This window comes from Lathamus discolor, chromosome 2, assembly GCF_037157495.1.
Source record: "Lathamus discolor isolate bLatDis1 chromosome 2, bLatDis1.hap1, whole genome shotgun sequence".
Lineage (NCBI taxonomy): Eukaryota > Metazoa > Chordata > Aves > Psittaciformes > Psittacidae > Lathamus > Lathamus discolor.
In genome coordinates, this window is record NC_088885.1 from 121159334 (window position 1) to 121175031 (window position 15698).

Sequence of the window (15698 nt, forward strand, 5' to 3'; positions counted from 1 at the left end):
ACCCGGATTCACCTCAGTGAAGTTACGCGGTGTCCCCCCAGGGCCGGAGGAACAACCCCGGGTGGGAGAAGCGCCGAACAAAGGCGGCGGCGCCGGGGCCCGTTTGCGCCGCGCGGGCAGGGGCGATCCCGCCCGTTTGCCCCGGGCTCCCCGCCCCGCCGGCACTGGGCGGGCCCCGCGCCCCGGCCCCAGCCCCAGCCCGGCTCCGCTCAGCGGCGGCTCGGGAGGAAGCGCCGGCTGCGCGGCGGGCGGGAGGCTGCCAGCCGCCCGGCTCCCCCGCCGCCAGGCTCCGCCCCTCCACCGCCGATCCTCCGCCCTCGCCTCCTCCTCCACCTCCTCGCGGCGGAGGTGGCTTTCTCGGCCCCGGCTCCCCGCTCCTCTCCTCTCCGGGAGGCTCCCGCGCCGCGCTGGCGAGGACGGTAAGGGCGAGGCGCTGCGCTGGGCCGGGCCGGGCCGGCGCTCCGGGCGCGGCGCCGTCCCGCAGCCCGTTTCCCCGCTTGCTGGGGGCGGCCCTGGCGATAGGAGCGGGCGTGACCCCCCCCCCCCCCCCAGCGCCGGCGGAGGGGCCTGGGGTGCGGGGCTGGCGCCGCCGCGCTGCCCCGGGGCCGGGCGGGGGGCTCGGCCCGCCGGGCGCTGCGGCAGGAGCCGCCCTCCCCTGCCCAGCCCTGCCCTGCCCAGCTGCCGGGGGTCGGCGGGCGGCTCCTCCGGTGACAGAGAGCAGCCCCCGCGGGCTCGGTGCGCTGGCGGGTGTCCCGCGCGGAAGCGCGGCCGTGCCGGCTTCGTCCCCTGCCTCAGGGGACGGCGGGTTCCGGCCGCCTGCCTGCGAGCGGGTCCGGGGCGGGCGGAGCGGTTCGGCTGCTCTGAAGTAGCTCGCTAATGTCAGGGGGAAAACAGATGGCCCAGGAGAAAGCGGCTGGAAGTGATAGGTTTGAACTCCTCCGAGTTATGTCCCCGAGTCGGCGCGGAGTGTGAACTTCCTCCCCTGGGTGCCTTTTCGGGGGTGGGGGCCGAGCGTATGGCTGCCGCCCCGGGTGGGCGCTCGCTCTGCCCTGGCTCTGCTCCGCATCTGTCACAACACCGCCCGAAACCGGGCCTGCCGCTTCAGAGTGCTACCCTGACCTAAGGAAAACTTCAGCTGGGAGAGGGGAGGAGGCTTGTCCGAAAGGTAATTTACTTAAATACGGGTTTTCGTTCCTCCTTCTTCCCGTACTCGGACAAGGCATCACTGAAAAGGACGGAAAGCACTGGAATGATTTGTGTCTGCGGGGTCAATGTATATGGCAGCTCATAGGGCAGAGAAGAAGGTTGACTTTCAGAGACCTGCACTGGCAAATTAACATATCCAGTGAATCATAGTATCAACTTTTTTAACCTGAATTTTATGGTCGTTTGCGTGTTGATCCTTGCTTGTGTTTAAAGTCTGCAGTTACTGTGTTCAGATATTTAAGGATGAAACATCCCCTTTGTGCTTAAAACGACAATGCTGTTGTGTTTCATAAGCAGCAAGACAACTTTTACTTTGCAAACCTTTTTATCACTTACCTGTAAATACTTGAATTGTTTTTAAATCTGACACTGATTTGGGTGGTTTTGCAAAGGTCACTTTAGTTCAACTTAATTTTTTTATAAAATGCCTGTGTTGATCTAATATGATACTGGGTCAGGTTTGGCATTTATGATTTACTTAACATTATGTGCCGTAAGGGCCATGCTTTGTAAAGCCACTTGTCCTTGGTTCTGCCTGTAAAGCCCGCTGTTTGGTCTTGGTGTGTGGTGTACAGAGTGCAGCTTGGCTTGCATCTGCTTACTGTTAAGCGTCCTACTTATTTAAAAATGTTGAGAGCTCTAAAAGGGTCAGTGTAATCCATACCACATGTGCGCTCAACTGACCTAGAATTAATAAGATAAAACACTTTTAAGCACTTCTGGAGTAAAAGGTGGCATGCTGCGTCCTTCTTTTCAACTAACAATGAGTTGCTTTTTTGAGGTGTCCAGTGCCATGCTCCTCATTTTGGAGGGTGCCTGAACACTGTGCTGCTGCAGAGATTTGGTTTGGGCTAGTGAGACTGGTCGTGAGAGCAGAATGCCAGCAGCGTGAATTTGCTCCCCGGGGAGAGGTGCCTGTTGGTGATGGTGGCTGATGGAGGTGGGTGCAGAGACCACCATCAGTCCCTTCCAGGGCAGCTGGCAGTCCTTGCCAGGATGAGGAGCTGATGGAGCTGACAGAGCCGTATGTGTGCAGGGGGCCCCATTTTATGTGGGTTAGTAAGTTAATCATCATAGAGCAGTTTGGATTGGAAGGGACCTTAAAGCTCCTCCAGTTCCAACCTCCTGCCATGGGCAGGGACACCTTCCACTAGACCGGGTTGCTCAAAGCCCCGTCTGACCTGGTCTTAAACACTGCCAGGGATGGGGCAGCCACAGCTTCTCTGCACAACCTGTGCCAGTGCCTTGCCACCCTTGTAGTGAAGAATTTTTTCCTAATATTTAATCTAAATCTCCCCTCTTTCGGTTTAAAGCCATTCTTCTTTGTCCTATTCCTACATGCGCTTGTAAAAAGTCCCTTACCATGTCAGTTGACATTTCATGCTGCAGTACTGAGTTTCTTCTCTCTGGGTTTCAGTCTCTCTAAGCAGGAGGTAGCAGGCAGGTGCCTACACATGGTGTTGGAGATGCAGGTATACCAGGAATGTTGTGGTTAGTATGATTTACTGCCTTGATGGAACTGATAGCCTATGCCAGCAAGTTCACTCTGTTACACAGAAGGCTTGTCTATGTTAAGAAAATTGTATCACAAGCTAAAATTAAGATGGAAATGGTGTTTTCAGATTCATATGGAGATCATTTGCTCTCACTTTGCCAGAGTGGTTCTTTGTCCTGCTGTAGCACTTGGCCATTAGGGCCTCCTTCCCTGGTCCTCACAGGCTTGTGGTGCGCATGCTGGAGGCATCAGATCTCAGAATTGTTGCTGGAGGCACTTAATATGGTACAGTCTTCCAGTGAACAGGAGGTGGCTTTCTCCTAAAGGTTCACATTATGCTCCAAAATCTAGGGGGCTAACACTGATTTAGTGAGGCAAAACTGAGTCACATTATAGACCATAGCCTTGTAAATGTGTTCTGTTTACTTAGAGCTGCAGAGCGTTTTTGAGATGCTGTGCTAAGTGTTATAAAAGGAAGGTGTTTCTCAAATGTGCTTTTGTAAGTATGTTTCCCAGTGGTGACAGAGTTAGATTGGAAATCAATACAGTGAAGTATCCTAGGGTAGATTTTGGCATTAATTGTAGTGGAATGCAGAGTAAATGAAGGCTCATGTTTGCAGCCAGCCTGAAACTAGAGGGCGTATCTTTGAACTCTGGGTAAGGAATGTCTCTGGTCTCTCCCGGGCTGACACTGGGTCTTGCTTTCTCCTGCTGGATTACGGGTCTGATCCGCAACGCCTCAAGCATATGTGTTGATTAGCCGCAATTTAATAATTTTAAATTAAACTGAAGGATAAGTATATGTCAGCTACAAAGTGTTTTTGTTTCAAGGAAGTTTTATTTTAGCAGGGCAGGTTCTGAGAAGTTAGAAGAACTAGTTTGTGAAGTCCACAGGGATAAAGACATGTAGGAGTTGGAGGTTTAAAAAAAACAGGAAGAAAAAGAAAAGAAAAGGCTTGGACTGTTTTAAGTGGAAGGTACAATAGCTGCTTGGAAACTGCATTTTAAGGAGGAGGAAAAGCTTGCCAAGTGGGGCTGTGGACCTTGCTATGAGAATAAGATACTGCATGTTACCGGAAAACCTGTAAGGAATGAAGTTGGAGATTGATCATCGGGGAGCAGAAACTGCAGGGATAGCACATGAATTGCCAAAAGGTAGAGCATGGAGAAATTTAAGGTGATAAGGAAAAAAAACAACAAGAGGAGAAGAGGACTTGGCTATGTTAATGTGAGGACCAGGCTATAGTCAAAAAACATGTCTAATGTCTCCAAAGTACCAGTTGTAACCAGCTTTAGATAGGGATGAGGATTCAAACATGGGGAAAGATAGGCTGCCAGACAGAAATGACCGGAATGAATGTTTTATGCCTGCTTCCAGATTTAACGCATTCAGACTAAGGAAGCAAAGGTTCTCTGCTTTGGGTCTCTGAAACAGTTGGTGCAGGATGCTGGAACCAGGTTAAAAAAAAAAAAAAAAGGATTGATTTTTAGCTGTCAAGTTGAATGCAGCAGTTGTGATAGCAATACAGCAAAAGAAATATACTTGTATTTATTTTTGAAAGGAGAAGAAATGGAAATATTCACATGTTTTTCCCTGGTCTAGATAGTATTCAAGGACTTAGAACAAATTTGGAATGAAAAAACCAATTAAGTATACAAAAATAAGTGGAAAACAGGATAAAAAGCATCATGGATTTGCGACAATTAGGTCATGGAAGACTAAAGTTGTGTTATTACTGGTTAAATATTAAATGTTCTAGACAAAAGGAGCAGAAGTCTTCAGTTTGATGTGTATACACCATAGCAGGTGCAATGCCAAAAATGACTGAATTGGAAGTGTGGGGCTTGGCTAAAGAATGGTGAGATGTCTTCTGAAGGAGAAATTGTGACTGTCTGCATGAATAAAGGAATTAATGCTCTGGATTGGTGTTAGTGGCGGGCTGGTCGTTTTACTTCACCATGATGGTTGACATAACTGTATGCAAAGGACGATTGCTGAAGAGGCAAAGTTAGGAAGCGTAGTCAGCACCAAGCAGAGTTGGATTGTTGCACAGGAAGAACTTAATGCCTGTGATGACTGAAGCAATAGGAATGAGAGGAAGTTAAAAACTCTAAAAGTGGAGTTATCTGTGAGTGATCGTTAAGAACACATGTGCTGTCACTGGCAGGTTATCTCTTGAAACAGGCCTGGAGGAAAAGACCTGAGTGCTGTACTGAAACAGGGATGACTATTTGATGGTGAGCATGAAATGAAAGCAGATGTGATCTTCAGTGAGAGCTTTTCAGTGAAGACAGGCAAGTTATTATGGAAGTCATTAGGGAGACTTCATATCAAATACTGTATGTAGTTCTGGTCACTGGAGTACAGAATATATTAAATTCCAGTGGAACATGTACAGGGGCATCCAGGCTGCAAAGATGACGGTGTGTCAACAGTCTGGAGTTAGATGGGAGACCAATACTTAAGCTTTGCTGTCTTTTCTAGCTTGGTAATGGGAAACAGGGGAGATAACAACTGCTTATAAATTCCCTGGAGCAAATTCTTGGAGACAAGGAAGGGTCATAAACTGAACTCTCACCTGTAACTTTGTATTAAAATCTTGATGTACAGGAGGATGATCTGATGGCTCGTTGAATGAATGTTGGAATATTATACACAGGGAATTCAAAACGAGTTTCCTAACTGTCAGATTTTGGATGCCCTCCCAGCTGTACGTCTCTCAAGTCCCAGTGTAGTGTTGAAGTTTGTATTTGACGGTTAAGGAAATGGGTAGTTCAGGTAACTCAAGCTACAATAGATTTTATGCCTTGGTCTTTGCTGCTAATTAACAGAAATAGAAAACACTCATGTAAAGGAGGTGTGATGAACAGAAATACTTTGGGGAGGATATGTTGTCCAGTCACTTCATAGTGGATGGAATCTATAACAACTAGAATCCCCCATCTGTGGCATTAGTAGCTGCTCATTTTTTCTTACCTTTCTAGGGTATAATGGAGTGGAATCGAGTATAACTCATAAAATATTAAAGATAACCACAAATTAATATATGTGGGACAGAAAAATGCATAAATGGATGTGCAGGCTGGAGGTTAGGAGGCTGACTTGAACCCATAAATAAATAAATATATTCTCCTGTTGAGTGTGTGACTGTATCTGTCCTCTGCTTGATTTAATGCTCTCTGGTCTTATGAGTGCTCTGTGGCACTGGCTTCATCCTCTTATTTGAGGAATGGGGAGGCATTGCCTGGGGAGGACTTTGGACAGAGCCTTTCACAGTAGGTGAAGTGCAGGACTTGTGAAGACCCAGTGTTGATGCTCCCGAATGTGAAGACGTGTGCTTCGTTTTGCAGGTGTAATACCTGATCTAGGTGCTGGTGCTGAGCTTTACAAAGGCCAATACAACCTAACTGCCCAGAACAAATGGAGTTATGAGATATGCCAGTTTAGGCACTTCCTCTGCTGACTGTTGAAGACTTGTCTGGTATTACACTGAAGAGGCGTATGCTGCATAGAAAGGGTAATGATGGTGTATGTGGTTTGAAGGCTACAACATGTTGACTTAATTTGACCTTTGCTATAACACTGAGGTCTGTCCATTTATAAGCTACTGTATCTGGCACTTGTATGCTCAGTTAAACTTCTGGACATTTAGAGATGACTCTTCAAAAAGGAAGAAGAATGTAGTCATCTGCGTGGACAGATGTTGAGAAGAATCATTGAAAGAATAAGTCATTTTGAGTGTGTTTGTTCATGAAAGCAGGGTCAGTCTCTTGATACCGCTTTTTGTCTATTTACTTTGAGTTTGTAAGGCTGGTGTCTTTCTTATAAATATTTCAGTTGCAAACTCCTTTCCAGCATAGTTTATTAAAAATCTGAGCTATTAAATTTTAGGTGTTTGCTTTCAGCGCATGTGTGTGTCTTTCTTTAAAGAGGAGCTGTGTGAGGAGCTTAATATGTCAGCATTCCCCGTAGGAAATAAACCTGAAAAGATTGTGTTGAACCATCAAAAGAATAATTTAACAATCCCAGGGAAAATTGAATTTATTGTCTTGGTAGCTTTTAGCATGTATTATTAGGTTTTTCGCTTATTGTGATTTTTCATCTACTCCTGTTGCTCTTTTATGAGAGTGTTGGGTGTATCATTAAAAAAGATGAGACTAGGACTGTGCTTTGCATTTCTATAGCATCTTTCACTTGACAGCCTTCAAGTTCCAAATATTAATGGATGATGTGGAAAAGTTATTTCAGACTTACAAAGGAGAGATTCAACCTTTATTCAAATAGTCTCTAGGAAATCGAAGAGCAGAACATTTGTCTCCTAATGCTGTGCTGTGTTCTTTCAAACAAAATCACTCAATTTCCTGTTACAATTTGAGGTCTTGGAAAAGTCTGCATTAAGAAATGGGAGGAAATGTTTTAAGACTTTATTGGACAGGGAAGATAACAGCATCCAGCACTGTCTGCAACTCAAGCAAATAGAAAGGAATATCCTTGTTAATAGCTCGAGGAGCTGCGTGTTTTTGGTAAGCATGGTCAGACTGGGAAGCAGAGAAATGGATTAGAACAAAGAGCAAGTGATACAGGAGATGGAGGTAAAACCTGGAACATGCACACATGAAAAAATACAAGAGAAAAATAATGAAAATGAGAATTATGTGGAGACTGTGTGTGAGTGAACTGGTGGACAGGGAAATGAAAGAGAAATACTTGTGTTACACATGAACTCAGTATGCATGTTAACTTGTGTTCAAATTAAATTGGAAAGCTCACATTTTATTCATCACTGTGAAGTAATGGTGGGGTATCTATTAGCTGTTCAGAGTTGCACTGTTTAGAAAAGTACGTTTTTGAATCAACAGAGGTTGCAGCGGGGAAGGAACAAAGCAGAATCTTAGATTAAACTGCAGGGGGAACCTTTAAAGGCGTAAGTATCTGTAAATTACACAGTGTCTTGTATAGTTCAAAAGTAAAGGAAAAGAGAACACTTGTGGAGAGAAGAATGGAGCAGGAGGGTTTGTTCTTCAGCCTTCCAGTGGTTTAACTTTCAGATTTCCACCTGATGGGCTTTTCATGCAAATAGGAGCTGAAAGAGTGTTACTGTAGCAAACAGTTTTCCTTCCTGTCCAGTGCCTTTACATAGTATTAGACAAGTCTTTTAAATAACTACTCAAAATCATGAGTGGACCCAGACCTTTGGATTTGTAATGACCTTTGTATGTTGTCATTCTCTATTTGACAAGTTAATCTCTGTGTGTTACCATCTGGGAGGTCAGAGGGCCACTAGAAACCATTTCTTGTGCATATATGTGCATATATGAAGCTTAAGCTTGGATGGAGGAGAATCATGAAAGTAATGGTTGGGTAGAACATTTTTGAAGTTATGATAATACACATGGTTTCAGTACTTTTTTATATTAGAAAAGTGATGTTGCTGTGGTCTATTTGACAGACTGGTATTTTTCCTGTCCACCTCCAACGGTTTTAGACCAGTTTTTTAAACTCTTAATTAAATCACTTCCCATATGCATGCATGTACTTCAAGACTACAATTAGAAACATTCAAATTTAATACTAACATTTGTAAATTAGTCATGGAAGTACAAGTACTTACAGTATGATAGATTTCACTTGCATGTTGTATTTAATTGCAAGATTTTTAGTCTCTGTTGTTTTTCCTTTCTGAGCTGTGATATTACCGGAGTTTATTGCTGTATAGAACTGTTGAGTTCTCCTAGTGTGTTAAGTTTGGATGTTGAATGATAATTGCAGTGACAATCCTGAATGTTAGGCAGTGTGAATGGGTCTTCATCGGATGGCTTTTGCTCTGTTTGGATAGATGTTATTTTCTCACTGAAGATGACTTGTGGCTATCTGACTTCTCTCTGTGTAATAAAACTTGATATAATATGTAGGGACTTACTGATGAATCAACTAATTCCATTAATGAATATCTGCTGATGAGAAACAAGAATCCCAGTTCTGCAACATGTGAGATTTCTGGACTGCATTTGTATAAATGCTTGGAGAACATCTGCAGATGTGAAGGTCTGCTCATTCGGATTTCCTGCAAGGCTTCCACATGTTCGCTGAAAGATTTCAAATGTTTTAATTAGTTTTTCCTTTATGTATTGTTACTGTGTTGTCCCCATCTTGCAATGTTTGCTGTGCAAGTTCAGGGGGTTACTGCCATTGTAGTATTGGTGCCTATTTCAGTAAATGAAGGGATGCATATTAGGTTAAGCTTCAGAAGTTCTAGCAGAAGTGAACCTCCCAAATCTTTGTGTATTTAAATGCACACATTTCAGGTATTTCTTTCTTCCTGTGTGATAGACTGTGAGGAAGAGGAGAAACTGACTAACGAAGCATAGCATGTAGGAATGCGTAATGTAATTTTATCTCCAAATTCAAGTGCTTTTCCTCTGATCTTTGCTGTAATGGTTTGAGGTGTTCACTTGTGACTGTAATAAATACATCTGTTTATTTAGGGGAAAAAAAAAATCTCAGATCTTTATTTTTTTCCTGGTGGCCTGTTTACTGTAGAGAGTTTGTGCTATCACAAAGTTTCTATTTTAGGAATGAGATACCTCCTTTCCCTCCCCCCTCCCCCCCCCCCCCAGTTTAATTGAAAGATGATCAGTGTCATTTCTCTTTTCCTTCCCTTTCCATCCCCCTTAAAGCAAAACAAAACCTTCAGTCCTTAAACAAAAATGTCTTTGTTTTTACGTTTGCTTTATGAAATTGCTTAAATCCTTTGGGAAAAGCTTTCCTCTCACAGGAAGAGAGGAAAAAAAAAAAACCAAACCAAAACCTAACCTAACAAAACCAGCAAGCCTGCCAGACATCAGTGTTTTGCTATCGGAATCGTAGCAGATTGCATAAAAGAAGCAATTTCTCATTTTAATGAATGAAAAGTACAGTTGCAGAAATGCACAGAAATAGTCATGGTTTTTCACTTGGCAAAAGTAAAATTGGTAGAATTTGGGGCAAAAAATTGCTGTGTAGCTTTCTTGGAGCTTCTTTGGTAGTTTTTTGTGGGGAGTGGAACTTTAAATGGGAAATTTCAGAGTTCAGAGTGATGGGAAAATCTGCCAGCCTTCCTGATTTTAGTTACATAAATAAATATTATATATATAAAAAATGAACCATTCCTAAAAATCTCTTGGTTCTACATCTTTGGGCTGTTCTGATGGTGTGCCTTCAGTTGTGAAGTCATCCATACTGGTACACTAGGCAGATGTGTGAATTGCCCTCTCCTGATCTAGGAACCTGGCAACTGATAGCAAACGTGAGTTAAGTGAGATAATGAACCATAAAGACCAAGAACTATGTGAAATGCCACCCTGCTAATTTGTCTGCATGGGCTTTATCCAGAAAATATACTAAGGAACAGGAATGCTGATGAGCTAGAACAAGATTATTGCAGCTGACTTTCTCCCAAATGTAATAAAAACGCAAAATCAAATCAGTGGCCTACTGTCCTCAATCGCCTGTATTATGTGGGCTGGAGGGATCAAGGATGAAGGAATATTTTTCCAAGCAAATGCTGAATGTGAATGAAAAAATAAGGAGGCCTCCCATAACACAAGAAGGTAAGGGCTTATTTTCTGTAGAGTAGGAAATCAGACACTGTGGACTAAAACAGTGGTGCTGGACTGTTCTAGAGGACAGTTTTGTAAGCGGTATATGGAGAATTTAGAGTATGATAACCTCCCTGGGACCCAGTAGTATCTCCCATAGTATCTCTATGCATCTTGGGCAGCCCTTGGACCTTGCTTGGCAGTCCTTCTTCGTCCCTTACGTTGCTCCTGTCCCCAAAGCCTGTGCTGTGTGAACATGGACAGCACATGTTGGGCTTCAGTGTTTGCAGCCTGTGGGATTGCTGTAGCTTTGATACTGTGTGGCCAAGAAACAGCTGTGTCCTCATGACTGGCTTGTCCATAGAGTGATGATGAGCCCACATGTCATTTCCCTGGCTTATTATACCCTCACCTCATAAGTACAGCTGCTAATCCTTTCAGTGCCCAGGAGGGAAACTGTGCACTTCATGGTACCTTCTGGAGCAGTATCCTTACCATTCATAAAGAGGCATATGCAGTGTATGTATGTTCACCTTATATTTGAAACAATTTTAAGTGCTCTTCATGAAGGCTAAACCAGAGAATTATAGGCTTTGGGGAGACAGAAGCTGAATTAACTCATGGTTTGCAGGCTAAGCAGTATTAATTCCTAAAATGGAATAGGTAAAAGCTGTAGGGAGAGGCCCTGCCCTTCAGCTATGCTGGGTTTAATAAAAGATAGGATTTTTCCTTCTAAACGCTCATTATCCAGGAACTGCTGTAAAGGTATCAAATTATGCTGTTTAGATTGTTGCAATCAACTAATTTGATTTCCATATTATTTCTAGATGACTGTTACTGAAAAGACTTTATCAGGCTCCCTACCCCAATATGAAATCAGATCCTCACGCTCCACCTCCTAAGTACGTTTTACTTCATGGTGCAGACTGCACTGCTCAGCCAGAGAGTTCAGATTTGCCTCCTGCACATTATTGACCATCATTATGGTCAATACTAATCAAATACTACTGATGACATAAGGCTTGTTTTGCTGCTGAATAGCAGGATAATGTTGCATGTTTTAGTCAGAGGGGATTGGTGGAGCTGTGGAGTGGAAGAGCTGTCCACCCTGTAGATCCATGCTCACTCTCCCAGTACCCTTTGTTCACATTCTGCTGCAGGGTCAAAACATTTTCCCTGAAAATTGTGTCCTGTAGGTGTTGCATGAGGTGGGCCAAGGTGGAGACTGAATGGACGAAACCTGATATCACCAAAGCCCTGGTAGTATTTCCCCTGAATAATGGTGCTGTGCCTTAGGAGTGGGCTTGGTTAGTATTGCAGTCCTACAGGCCAGTGGTATGTCACCCATTACTGCACTTTAAGTCTGAAGGAATTGTACTGTGAGTGGGACAGGAAGGCAACGAGGCAGTTTATGTTATGGCAGCTGTAGAGATACTGCCTAATGTAAAATTGTCTCCTGTAAGGTTCCAGTCTTTCTGCTACATCTTTCCCATGCCTAGAACTTCCACTAATTTGAAGTTGAATTTCTAATGAGGAACAAAACCTGTTCCTTAATCAGTGTGATTTGTTTTCATGAATATTTAATTCAACTTAGTGCAAATTTTGAAAGCCATCTAGTATTTTAAAATGAAGTCAGCTGTTCTTGAACCAGACTGAAGAGTGCGACCAATCCCTGTGAAGTTCTTTCAGTGAAGTGTAATTTGGTACTGTAATATACTGAGCTGAAAGAAGCAGTAAGATAGTTCTGCACTTAGACTTTTTTACAGTTCTGGAGTTGCAGCAGAGGGTTTACCATTGTTTCCTTGATACCTTTCTATTATTAGGCAATATATAGAACACCAAACTCTTAAAATCCACTGTAAGTGTAATCAGAATAACTGTTGGAGTGGAGAAAATATTCTGTTGTTCTTACTTAGAACAGTCATGTGGATACAACTTTTTTGCTGTTGATTTTTCTTTATTTATAGCTGTTTTGCAGAGTTACACAGAGCTGCACTGATCTTCCTACTTCAGGATTTTTCTAAAGTCAACATCAGAACTCTTTCATACCCGCAAAGATTGCGGTCTCTGTCAGTGAGGTACACCTCACTTTACTTTCGTTTATCTTGTTCATCAAGTCAGACAGCTCTTACAGTTATTATCCCTGATCAGCTAGCTCATTGGCATGACAATTAATAAAAGTACAACTGAGAATGTAAGAAACTTTGTGGTTGCCACCCTGCAAACTTGACTGGCACCTCTAGTAGCATCCTCTAAGGATAAGGAAGAGGCAGAGTCTGGTAGGAATATGGAGGAGGGAATTGCAGTGCTCGAATGTGGCTGCTGTGCTTTGTACCTCTGAAGGCATCTGAGAAAGGAAGGAGTGTGCCATTGGGTTGCTGTCTAGAGTCTCTTTTGTCAGTTTTAATATTATCATGGCTTTGGTCACAGCTTCACAGCCTGTGGCAGCTTCAATAATAGGAGAACTTCTTTCGCCTGCTGCGAAAGTACAGTATGTACCTGCTTAATTGTTCTCAGTTACATGATGGATTTTGTTTTACCTAATTCTTTTCTGACTTGGGAAGAAAAGGGATGTATTCTTTGTGAAAAGGTATGTATTCTACATGAAAACCTATGTACAACTTTTTCAGATTGGTTTTGAAATGTGCTTTTAAACAATGTGCATTATCTTGAATTACATAGGTGGTGTTCAGCCTGAATACGTGTGAAATGTAAGGTGATGTAAGATGAAGATGTCTGGTTTACTAGATTGTCTGCTCAAAAACAGCTAGCTAGTCACAAGGTAAAAACCTCTGGGGGAAAAAGTCAAATTAAGTACTGCCTTACTGTCTCCACTGTTACTTTTCTGTTGATTTTTTTTTTCAGTTAGATTATTTTTTTCCTTTTCCTTCCAAATCTCTAGGACGTGCATTTAAACTAACCATTAATGCTGAGTTTCTGTCTGTAGTACTTTTACCTTTATGTTAATGTATGTAAACAAACAGGTTAGGACTTGGCCTATATAATAAAAGTGCCTTGATTTATTCGTATGTACATTCCAGGGTGTGAATACTTAAATAAAATGGGGGCTAGAGAGAGGAAGGCAGGAATCTGAGCTGGTGCCTGGTACAGTAACTGTAGCTGGAGACTGACACCTGTGAAATGAGTGCAATTGTCAAACTGTTCACCATCTGATGCCTTTTTTTTTTCTGTCCCTGCTTCAAAGGCAGCTTGTGGAGACAACATCTGCAGCAAAGCAGAAGCTGAGTGCTCATTTGGGGCTTTCCCCAGTCCTTCATTTGGTCTTGACGATACATGTGCATTGGGCTTGTCCTTGCAGCAGGGAGTGCCTCATGGCCATGCTCCCTGATGCTGTTGAGAAGAGGCAGCTCCAGAAAGTGCTGGGGCTTCCTGTTAATCCTCATGTCCAGGCTTCCTGCTACAGCCTGTAGTATGTGGCCTGGCCTGTCTTTCCCTGGATTTGGGGCATGGCTGGCCTCTGGGTTGGACCACAGGGTCTGTGTAGTCATCCTTCCTAGATCCCCTGGTGTTCTCTGCCTCTGGTTCTTTGAGAGATGGTGAACAGGAGAGTCACAGCTGAATTCAAGGGCTGATATGGCAGGAGCCCAATTGTACAGAGCACTCACAGGTTGTAGTTGAGGTTTTTCATTGTGTATAGAAAGCAAGCAGTCATACATTCAGATAAAATGCTGTGAGAATACACAAAGCAGTGTCCCCAGTAAAACATGCATGCATGAGAAGAAAGAGGAGTTAACAGGGAATCTGGTTTATGATTTGCACCACTGCCTATGGAACATGCAGCATTACTCAACATTTCTAAAGTTGCCAGGGGACAGGAACCTCTATCCATTCTACTCCTACCGGTTTGATGTCAGTGCCAGCAGTAGATGGCCAATACTGGGAGAGGAATCACAGGTCAGCAGGAGAGAACCTGAAAATCTGCACAGCAGAATTCCAGCTGCTCCAGCCAGTAAGTCGGCTTCCTCATGGGCCCAGCTTAAATGCCTCTATGCATATATAGCATGGGGAATAAACGAGGAGTTAGAGATGTGCGCATGCCTGTAGGGCTAGGATCTTACTGGCATCATGGAGACTTGATGAAATGGCTCCTGTGACTGGAGTGTTGGAATGGAAGGACCTGGGCTTTCTAGGAAGGGTAGGCAGGGGAGAAGAGGAAGATGAGTTGCCTTCTGTATCAGTGGCCTGGAGTGCATGGAGCTCTGCCTGAGGATGGGTAAGGCAGAGCTTATGGGCCAGGACTAAAGGGAGAGCAGGGACAGGGAACATTTATGTGAAGCTTTATGCATGTCTGCAGGTAATCTTGGAGACAAAAGACTGAACCCTCCTCCCCATTCCTTGGTATTTTTGTCATAACATGATGGTGTCCATGTGTCTAGATGCACAGAAAAGTATTTTTTTGTTTTAAAGTCCTAAATGTTTCTGTAGGGACCTGTTCTAATCTAGATGAGCTTTCCCTTCTGCAGCTGTTTTGGACCAGATCTGCGGAAGCAGTTACAGTACATGATCTGCATCCAAAGGAGAAGCGTTGCTCCTCCAAGGGCTGTAGCTATTCCGTGAATGTAGTCCTTTGTGGTGGGGCTGGGCTCAAATTCATGTCCTGCCCTGGGCTTTGGAGAGGTTGTCCACAAGTCCTGAGCTATGATCTTGCTCTCCTGTGTCATCTTAACTACAGTGTTGCTCCAGCATAGCTTCTGAAGGGCATAGAACAGACTGGTGACAAACCAGTGTGAGGTAGGAACCCAGTGAACTTTATTCCCCAGGCCCCTTTCTCAGGTATCTTTCCTCAAATACCTTAAATGCCTTTACTTTTCACTTACTGTCTGTCCTCTGAGTTGCTTTGTCTGGAAGTAGTTACTTCTTGCAGAAGTTCTTGCTAGTGGTATAAGATAACTTGGCAGCATCTGTGAGAAAACAGTTATATGTGGAAGAAGTTATTGTGGGATTTTTGTCTTATCTGGAGAGCTACCAAAAGCTAGGAAGTGCAAAATATGTGTGGATTTTTTTTTTTCTCCTGAAATTTCACGCTGCTTTTCAAAATAAGTTCTTCTGCCTTTAAGTGGGTGAGTCCTTGCTCAAAAATAGTGATTCCCAAATGTTCTTCTTTGAGCCAAGTATAAAATCTTTTTTTATGCAATCTCTTCAGAGCCTGGCTTTGAGAAAGAATTTAGTCTTCTTTTAGAGACTTCATTCTCTTTATAGAACATAATGAGTTTGCTTTTCAAAGGAAAAGATGAGAATTCCAGTGAAGATGCTCTTGCGTATTTTGGTTTGTTTTTATGCAGTATGAAACTGTTTAACATTTAATATAGTAAATTCTTTAAAAGCATAAGTTATTTAAAAGTTCAGGGTAATTACACAGCTATTAGTATTAGTACTTGATTGTCAGTAAGAGCACATT

At 43.4% G+C, this 15698-nt stretch overlaps 1 protein-coding gene across 5 annotated transcripts in view; it reads left to right on the forward strand.

Moving 5' to 3' along the window:
* Positions 1 to 285: 285 nt before the first annotated feature.
* FAM110B (family with sequence similarity 110 member B) overlaps positions 286 to 15698 on the forward strand; it is a 112879-nt gene continuing 97466 nt past the window's right edge. For 4 of the 5 annotated variants that reach the window (XM_065668320.1, XM_065668318.1, XM_065668319.1 and 1 more), the window contains exon 1: positions 286 to 419. The gene's annotated coding sequence lies outside the window, so the exon portion shown is untranslated. Of the gene's footprint in view, positions 420 to 946; positions 1166 to 15698 lie in introns of those variants that run through there. The other variant, XM_065668316.1, reaches the window with a different exon arrangement.